General features: G+C 45.0%; 1 long non-coding RNA gene across 1 annotated transcript in view; it reads left to right on the top strand.

The window, feature by feature from the left end:
• Window positions 1-513: 513 nt before the first annotated feature.
• LOC131383698 (uncharacterized) overlaps window positions 514-10229 on the top strand; it is a 37123-nt gene continuing 27407 nt past the window's right edge. Inside the window, exons 1-2 of the long non-coding RNA XR_009213933.1 lie at window positions 514-597; window positions 5010-5091. This is a non-coding gene — a long non-coding RNA (uncharacterized LOC131383698). The remainder of the gene's footprint in view (window positions 598-5009; window positions 5092-10229) is intronic.

Here is a 10229-nt window from a genome sequence, read left to right as displayed (position 1 = left end):
TTGTCGTATCTGGAGGGCACTCCTGGCTTCTAGAGGCCAGAGAAGCTGCTAAGCATCCCGTATGAGACAAACATGTGGCCCAAAATGTCAATATAATGTACAAGACAGCCCCCTCCTCCCAGTATATGGCTCAAAATGTCAATAATGTGACTTTGAGAAATCTTGAATAGAAAAACACTGTTCGAACTAAACAAACAAGTCTGTTGATTACATTTGGTGGGAGTTTCCAGGCTGCAATCCCTACTATAACGCTTTTTTATCCTATTTCATGGTGTGACTGGTTTCTGATACAGTCAGACCACACAGGGGAGGAAATGGCTTTATTCTTTGTCACTATTTCCATTTAAACCTGCTCTGTTCCATTTCCCTCCCCTGCCTCTAGGTGATATCTTGGGTTTCCCAATCTCTTTCAGGCATTAGAACATATCATTATCAGCTATTAAAAACTCAGCCACATCTAATATTAAAACTGATTTTCTCATCCAATTGAAAAGTTCTTTCCTCTCCTCAGTCTAGCCTCACCTGAGAATTCTTCAGATCAGCCCTTAAGAAGAGAGATGTATCAGAATTCAATGAGGAAGACAGAAATCATGCCAGGTATTTCCAACAAAGGGGGCTGAATACAGGAAATTGATTAGATGGGTGTTAGAAGATGCGGAAGCAAAAAGGGGGAAGGCACAGCAACACAGAGATCAATAACTGCAGGAAGCAGCTGCCACCCCTAGGGCCATGGAGTGGGGAGAGAGAAGGTGTTGTTATTAAATTCTACAAGCTTGGAAGAATTGTTGTCATCTTCAGAGCTGGGGCCACTGGGGAGGAGCTGGTGCTCAGAAGCTGGGAGCTTGGAAGAGATGCAACCACCTGCAGAGACACTGCCAGAAGAAGGAAAGAGAGAGATAGAGAGAGAACAAACAATGCTTTGTTCACTCCTCTGGCCCCTCCTCCTACCATCAGATCTCGTACTAGGGCCTCTTATTGACAGAATGTAAAAGGAAGTCAACTCAGAAAGCATCTTTTAATGCTAAGAATTTTAGCCTATAGACTCCCAGACCCCATTTTGCAGGGCAAACGCTAGAAGGTAGGTATGGAGCCAAGAGACAATGGTAGATACCACGCGAGCATGGCTGTTCTTTCATGACCCCATGGCCCTTGCCCCTCCATACCTCCTTCACTCCCTATGTTTGTTGTGGCTCCTTCAGCACTGGGTTGCAAGGGGAGAAGCAGTAAAGAGCCCCACAGGCCAAATGCCCTGTAATGTCTGAAGTCCACTAAGTACAGGCTCCAGCCTACTTTGGTGTTGGGCAATAGATGATTGGTTCTCCATACTCTGGTCAGCCATTGCACAAATGCTGCATCTCTCTTTTATAGCTTCTTCAGGGACCTCTGATGGGGACCTTGAAACTCCCATTTTTTCTCTTAAGAGACAGTACCTAGCTGGCAACATACAATGTCCCCAGCTCCTATGCTTTTGTGATGTGCACCCCACAGAGACCTCCTGCTGGGGTCCTCTTGCCCTGGCAGGCCTTTCTCTTAGGAGAGGTCCTTTCCAGAAGGCTCTAGCCTAGCTAGTCTCATGGCGTTCACTTAGCCCATGGGAAAAGTCAACGTTTCTTTGCCCCATGAAACTCTGGAAGGGCAAGTTACTCCCACAGTAGCACCCACTCTTTAATTAGTCCTCACAGGCAAACTAACCAGGCTTTTGCCTTTAGACATCTCCAGGTGAGAGTCAGGAGCCACGTCTAGGTAACTCCAGGAAAACCAGTCAAGTTTCATCAAAGATTCTTCTATCAACTTAACCCTGATGGCACCACTGGATAAACCTACAGCAAAACCCCTGAATAAAAGCAAATAGTACAGGCATAATTATTTCATATAACAAACTCCCAGGTTGGCTCAGAGGCTTAGTAAGTTTGGATTGGTGTCTCTATGAGTCTCTTTGGCCTTATCCTCATGGTGACAAGATGGTTGCAGCATCTCCAGGAATCACATCTTCATCTGCAAAGTCCAAAGTGAAAAGGAAAGGGGGTTGTGGGAGGAAAGGCCACTTTCCATCTCCGTCTTTTATCTCTCCCAAAAGGCCCTAGCAAATCTTCCCTAACATCTTGGTGGCCAGAAGTAGATCACACGTTCAGTCCTAGACCAATCACTGACAAGGGGGAATGGAAAGACCAAGACTAGCTTAGACCAATCACAAGTCAACCTTTGAGGCCAGAATGAAATTGGGATACGTTTTCTAAGGAAGAAGGGGAAATGGCTGTTGGGTAGAGAACCAGCAGTATCTGCCACAGACATTTCGTTTCTTCAGAAGTTTTGCACTATGTAATTACTGCCCTAAATATTCCTTTGCATGGCCAGAGCAGTTATCTGCATCTCAGTGCCCCTGTGAGCCGCAGCCTCCCCGCTCCTAGGCCAGTCATCACAGCCCTCTGTTTTGGCAGATCACCTGGAGTGTGTAAGTTGCTGGCCAGGGTTCAAATTTTCTGGCTGTGTGCCCAGGGACAGACTATTATCAGCTGATACAGACAACCTGATTACTTCCATATTTCCCCTTTTCTACTTTTGTTTTGGTTTGTCCTTTGAAAATTTCTTGAGTGCTTGTCTAGTCTAGTCAAAGCATTCTAGTCAATCCCAATCTCAGAGTGTGCAAAACCCAACGTTAACAATTTAGAACGAAACCTGAAATCAACTAACAGAATCTATTTTTCTATTAGCCACTTCTCTGGAAATCTTGCGGTGTGCAGTTTTGATTAGTGACTGGATTAGGAAATCCCCCTGCCATCCACCAAGGGCTTCACCAGGAACTACGTTTAATGAACCCCAATGATTAGATTCCCAATACGGGAATTTGTTGGTCAAATTGCAGAATAATTATTGGGCACTGTTACTTAGGATAGGTATTGTTAGCTGTTGTAATAGACAATCTCCAAATCAGTGGCTTCACCCAACAGAAGTTTGTATCTTATCACATAGTCTAATCAGGGTTTCTTGGCCAAGCAGACTTCCAAGTAGGGATTCAGTGACCCAGGCTCCTTCCATCTTGTTGTGCCTCCCTCTTCCATAGTCCTAAATCTGCTCTAATCAACCAATAGATGGAGAAGAGGATATGGAATTATGCATGGGAGGCCTTGCAGGGTGACCCCTGGAAGTGCACCCATCACTTGTCCCCACTCTCCAGTGGCCAGAGTACTCACTCACATGGCCATACCAACACAGGAGAGGCCAGGAAGGCTGACCCAGCTGTGCACCCAGCAGGAAAGCCCTCTCTGTCAAAGCAGGGGCCAGGCACTTTATAGACATTATCTTGTAAGGTGGGCGTTAAAATTCCCATTTTAAGATGAGAAAGCCGAGGCTCGGAGAGGTGAAACGTCCTGCCCAAGGTGACACAGCTCATATGTGTCAGAGGGAGAATATCTCCTATCATTTTCTGCAATTGACTTCTTACTTTTACCTTTCACCTTTAGATGTTTGGTCCCCTTGGAGTCTACCTTTGTGTATACTTTAACATAGGGGTCTAGTTTTCGTTTTCTCTAGTTTTCCCCAAACCATATACTAGACAACTTTTTTTCATAACACTTGATGTTATGACTTTTTTTTCCAAAAGGGTCAAACCAATTTACCTTTCTACTACCAGTGTATGCATATGCCTGTTTCACTTTGCCTTCTTTAACAGCTGACATTATTATTTAAAAAGTCAGTGCTATTCAATGGTAGAAAACTGGTAACTTATTTCTTTGATTGCTAATGAGATTGCTTTCTCTCATTTTCTCCCCCAAATATATTCTTCCTTTGTGAATTATCTACTTGAATTCCTCATTCATTTATCTAGTAGGGTCTGAATAACTTTCTTATGGCTTCACATACCTATATACATACAGGCAGTAAAAGCTCTTTATATAATAAAGATATGATGCCTTTGCCTGTCATTTTTGCTGCATGCATTTTCCTGTCTTTTCTGTGTACAGATGTGCTGAATTTTCCTGCTGCCAATTCTGTCCCTCTCTTTCTTTGTGATCTTTTCTGATGCCTCTAGATTTAACCAGACCTTCCCAGAGGTCTGATAAATATTCATGTTTTTTCCCCTCTGTGGTTTGATTTTTTAAAACATTCAATTCTTTAGTGCACCTGGAATGCATTTCAGTGCACAGTACGGCATGGAAGGGTCTAACTGCAGGTTTATAAGTTGCAAGAAGTCATTTACACCCCCTTCTCCCCCATCCCGAGCTGCTTTTTCATCTCCAGGCCCAAAAGAAGCAAAGATATTATAAGTGACAAGACGTATAAGGCTGTGATAATTTTCCCCCGATTGAAGAGATTATTATCGTTGATGTGCAAAATAGAACATTTACCATGCAGTAGAGTTCTCTTTGCTTTGCACAAATTGTGTCACTGAAATCAGCCATCAGACATCCTCATGGGATAGAAATCATTACCCCTATTTTACAGAGGAGGAAAACTAAGGCTTAAGTGACTTGCTCAAGGTCACACACTGGGGTGATTATTATTTTTTTTTCTTTGCGCACCTCACTTTCTTTGCTTATTCATGACCTTGCCTTCTAGCTATTAACTTAAACCGTGCTTGTTTAAGGTAGAATGACATTAGATGGATTCACTTGAATGAAGGTAGACTTTAAGGTAGAATGACATTAGACGAATTCACTTTTTTAAAAGCCACTTTGAAATATTCAAGAGCCCCCAAAGTAGAAAAAGACACTGAAGAGGGCCCAGAAACTCCCAAAAGAGGTTGACACCATCCCATTGTGATCTTTTCTGATGCTTCTAGATTTAACCAGATCTCATCAGCAGTCCCATAAATATTCTAGTCTTTTCCCCTTGTCACCTTGGTAATTACCATTGTCACCTTGATAAACAAGAAGTTTACATGAACTGAATTTTAGGGGAATTGGCTCCAGGTTCCAGAGTCAGGAGCTCATGTGAATCTAAATACATGGGTGATTGCTAGTGATTTGGGTCAGAAGGGGGATTCTCATTTATTTGCCTTCCTGTTTTAGGAAGATTTTCATTTCTGTGAACTTGGAAGACTACCCAGTGAAGGGAGAAAGAAAAGACTGAGCAGAAAGGAGGTGGGAAAATGTGAGTAAACACTGAGTCCCCACCGAGAGACCTGCTGGCATGGTGCAGTGCCTCTTTCGCCTCAGTGTCCTGTAAAATGGGACTACTGACCGACCCCTGCTTTGCAGAACCAGCCATGGTGAGGATCATCTAAAACCGAACCCAGGCACGCCAGGCACCTGACCCTGTTAAGAGCCATCTCTGCATTCTGTCAGGCACTTCCCACATTGGTCCTATGAGGAAAGCCCACCACGAGGATTTGGTGACGTGCCGAGATTGGCCAAGGTGCATATTTGGAAGCAGACTAGAAAAAGCTCCTAAATTAGGAAGGAAAGAGGATGCTGGAGAGGGAAGAAAGAAGACGACCTATTTTGTACCCAAAGGCCCATGTTGGTGTTCTACTCCCCTTCTATAGGCGAGGGAAGAATAAAGGCTGAGGGAAGTGCGGCAGTGAGCTCAGGTTCATAGAGGATTCAGTTCCTGGTCTCTGGGCTACAAAGGCTGGGGGGGAGGGGTCTCAGGCAATAAAGGTGGGGGTACATGTAACATGACGACTTGGTCAGGAGTGAAGCACCATCAGGTGGTAAACCCCACAAGGACCCAGGTATCTTGACTCTTAGAAGGGCACTTGGAGACGTTATGGTTTTCCAAGCCAGAAGACTGACCAGCTCCATGAAAGGTTGGGTATAGGAAGTGACCACACAGCTCAGATCATAGTGCCATGTCCTGGAAATAAACGTGCTTTCTAGCCCAGCAAGGTCCTGATTACAGGCTCAATTAAATAGGATAAGCAATAGGTACTTTTAGCTTGGCAAAGTGGTCAAAAACAGGTTGCAAGAACAATCTGGGCCAAGCCATTCCTCCATAAACTACAAAAGAATCCTAATTTCACAGTTCCTTAGCTTTAAACTAATTTAAGTATATTAAACCTTTCAGCATCTATCATCATGGTAGCTGGGCGGCAGGGGTGGGGGTGGGTACAAGTACAAAGACCGGAGTGAGGATAGAGCAATGTGTGAGAAAAACCTGGATTCTGCTATAGCTCTGCTGCCAAGAATATCTCCCTGCCTGGAACAGTTGGAAATGCAAGAGAGTATTTTATGATTTGTCTGTTTGTTTGCCAATTTCAAAGAAATCTTGATGTAGAAAGTTTGAAAAACACATAGAAATATAAAGAAGCAGGAAAAAATCACCCATAATCCTATCATCCAGTAATAACCACTTTACACTGTGGTATTTTTCTCTCTCGAGTTTCTCTCTGGGCTTTTGTTTTTTAAATAAATGTGATACTTGGCTTGAGACCCATCCACTTCCCCAACTGGATGAGATGAGGCCTGTAACATCCTGAAAATATATATATTTCAGATTGTAAAATGTAGTATGCTCATTAGAGAAAATCTAAAAAATTTCAACAAGGATGAAGAAAATTAAATTAAAATTCCACCACTCAGAGAATTAACATTGGGGTGAATTTCCTTCCCATCTTCTTTCTTTACATTTCTTTGATTATCATACACACGTTTACCTAATTTTGCATTCCACTTTTTTTCCTTAACATTATATCATGAGCGTTTCCTCCCGTTATTGCACATTCTTTCAAGGCTACATAATATTCCTGGGTATGGACATTACCTACCTTATTTAACTCTTCCTTTATAATGAATGCTCGATTTTCTGAGCGTTGGTTTTTTTTTTTTTTTTTCACAAATCTTTGCCCACAGCTCTTTTATTTCTCTAGGATTGATTCCTTCAAGATGAATTACCGGGTGAAAGTGGATGAATCTTTTAGAGAATATGAATCTTTTAACACATACTGCTATGTCATCTTTTGGAAGGGCTATAACTGGAGTAGTGCAGGGGAGTACCCACTTCATTATACCCTTGATTTAACCTTGAGAGTTCTGCCTGTTTTACTGTGCAAAACGCTAATTGAATAGGTGATTGTATCATTTCTGAGCTAGGACCCAAAATGGCTACTGCCTTCACTGGGCATGGCTTTGTGACATTAAGTCAGCCAGTTAACTCTTGACTCCGTTTCCCCATTCTTACCACGACGTGTTCTTTAAATTCAGATGATTTCAGCTTAAAGTTGGAAATATTGGTTGACATTCCAGCTTCAGCTTTTTAAGATTGTATTTCTTAATCTGCAAAATGGGAATAATACCTAGATTACAGAATAATGATGATTAAAAAACAAAACAAAACATCACAACAACAAAATACGTAAATTGCTTAACACCATGCTTGGCACATAGCAGATGTCCAATGAATATTGCAATTAACTTCTTTCCTCTTTTATCCTCAACATAGAAAGCATTTGAAAAGTCAGGAAAAGTAGCATTAATCTATCAGATTTCCAGTTGAAGAGACCAAAGCTCAGAGAAGCGAAGTAACTTGCCTAAAGTCCTGGTAGCTGGTAAAAGACAGCATGAGGTCCACTCCCAAGATCTAAAAGAGGGGACAGCTACAGGGCTAAATACGGCCTAGGCATCTGTTTTATTTGGCCCACATAACCAAAAATAAGTAAGAAAATCAGATAAAATTAAATAAAGACAACGTTTAAAAAGAGGAGCTTTTACATCCATGTATGATTTCTGGTTTCTCTTGAGAAATCATTCAATCTGGTGACGGGGCTGGTGGAGTCCACTGGTGCCTGTCCCCTTTGCAGAGGCCACGCATTTCCAGTTCTCCAGGTCTACACTGGGTGTCCGTGGGTTTGAGATACTGTCTGGCTCCTGGGTGCACTGGCGTTTGCGACCCCTGCTCTGACCCACTGTGATATTTCCATGTAGGGCTTCTGGCTACCTCCCAGGGTACGCGCTCCCGCTAACCTCAGACGGCGCAGGCCTGGACGCCCGCCCCGAGGCCGGAGAATTGCCCACCGAGCCAGGTCCTGCAGAGGCCCGTTGTAGTCAAAGAATGTGAACGTACATTGTTCTCCGCCCAGCCGCATTCATGCGGGGTGAGCTCACCCTGGCCCGCTGCCTCCTTCCCCCAATCTCTCCAATTAAAAACATATTACCTTCCCGCTCCGCCCGGAGCAGCCCTGGGCCGCAGCTTTATTTTATAAACACATTTAGACAAGTTCAAAAAGGAATGATTCATGCTGGACCTGAGCACTCCTAAAGGCGAGGGCTGCTGAGCATTTTCACAGGGCACGCATCCTGAGCCGGACCAGGCCCGGCCCTCGGGGGGTATCATCTCTCCTGCTCGAAGGCCGGGATTACCTGGCCGCAGCTGGAAGGACTTACCCACAAGGCCACCTTTCGGCACCCCCAGCGCAGCCTCAGTCAGGGGCTGCGCCCAGACCAGATCTAGCCACCGGGGGCTCCCGGAGGGGAAGGGCTCAGGCCCTGCCCCTCCCCCGCAGGGAGGCTTCCTCTGATCCCCAATCCTGTCCCCCAACCCCAGTGACCCCTCCTTCTCTCTCCTGAGCGGCTCAGCTCAGAGGCTTCCAGGCCCACCCTACCACCCTGGGTGAATTCCCTCCTTCAACCCACTCCATGCAGCACTCCTGGAAGGTGCACCCTGGAGGATCTTTTATGCTCTTTCCACAGAGCCAGGCTTAGTGTCTGGCACAAGGAAGGGCACGCGGCAGGTGTCACATAGAATCATAGTAGTAAGAATGAGGAGCTTGTTGAACAGACAGCATTGAGAGGGTGCCAGGCACATACTTAGTAATTTACATATATTCTTTCATTTAATCATCACAAGAACCCTATGAAGTAGGTGCTGTTTGTGACAAGGCCGTTTCACAGATGAGGAAATTAAAGAGTGGCGGGATTTGGTTTCAACTGAACTCTACCCTCAGGGTCAACCTTAGCTGTCAGAAGTGAAAGAGCCCATTGGCCATTGGGTCTTGTCACTTGATTTGACAGGTCTACAGACGGAGACCTGGACAGGGAAAGACGCCCCTGAAACTGTAAAGGATGGAGCAGCCTCAGCAGGAGCCCCAGCTCCCTGCCTCTGTGGGGCACCACATCGTGCCAGCCCCTGGCATCACGCCTGACACATAGTAGGAATTCAGTGGATATTTCTGAAGGAGTGAATTTTTTGTGGCACTCCCCCTCAGACCTCAGTTACCCCGACTGTATCTTACTCATATCTGAATCTCCAGTGTCCAGCAGCAGACCTAGCACAAAGTAGGTTCTCTAATGATATCTGTTGAAGCAATGGATCAGCATCTGATTGTGCCATTAGCCACTGCACTTTAATCCTTCATTATTAGTTTATGGTTACTGGGTTATTAATTTTCTCTCCTCGACTGAAGGGTAAACATGGAATCTTCTCCCTCCTGTGTAGGCACAGCTATGCTTAGCACACAGAGGTGCTAATTCCATGGATGATTACTCACTGGTTCTTGCCCTCATTACTCTCTATTGAGCACCTACTATGTGCCAGGCACTGTGCCAGGTTCTGGCCAAGAGGTGTGATACAAAGGCAAATCCAACCATGACCCACCCCCAGGAATGACCACGGTAGCATCCCTCAGCAGCTGTCTCTGCCCGTGCTCACTGTGACCGTGAGGGATAGGACTGTGGGGGCCTCGTCTGATTTCAGAGGAGTCTGGGATGAGGAAGTTGTCCGAAGTCCTTGGTCTTCTCTGCCCGTTCTTCACCAGTCTTCCTAACCCCTATCAGTCAAGTGGTGCCAATCACCAGGAGCAGGAAGTTGCCAACTGTATTCTGCTCATTGATCCAGTCACTCAACAAACCTTTATTATGTGTCCACTGTGTGCCAAGTCCTGTAGTTGTAAGAAATAGACTGCACTTGGCTGGGCGCGGTGGTTCATGCCTGTAATCCCAGCACTTTGGGAGGCTGAGGTGAACGGATTGCTTGAGCACAGGAGTTCAAGACCAGCCTAGGCAACATGGTGAAACTCCATCTCTACTAAAAATGCAAAAATTAGCTGGGCATGGTGGCGCATGCATGTAGTCCCAGCTACTTCGCGGGGCTGAGGCAGGAGGATCACCTGAGCCTTGGGAGGTGATCGTGCCACTGTACTCCAGCCTGTGGGACAGAGACCCTGTCTCAAAAAAAAAAAGAAGGAAAGGAAGAAGAAAAAAGAAAGACAGAAATAGCTCGCACTCAGGAACAACCTTGCCAGAAGTGTCTGTATTCATTGGAAGGCTCTTGGGGCCAAGTGACAAAATGTAGGC

The sequence above is a fragment of the Hylobates moloch genome, unplaced genomic scaffold (assembly GCF_009828535.3).
Source record: "Hylobates moloch isolate HMO894 unplaced genomic scaffold, HMol_V3 SCAFFOLD_6, whole genome shotgun sequence".
In the NCBI taxonomy this organism is placed as follows: domain Eukaryota; kingdom Metazoa; phylum Chordata; class Mammalia; order Primates; family Hylobatidae; genus Hylobates; species Hylobates moloch.
The sequence above is the reverse complement of the archived record's forward strand: the minus strand, read 5'-3'. Positions and strand labels throughout refer to the sequence as shown.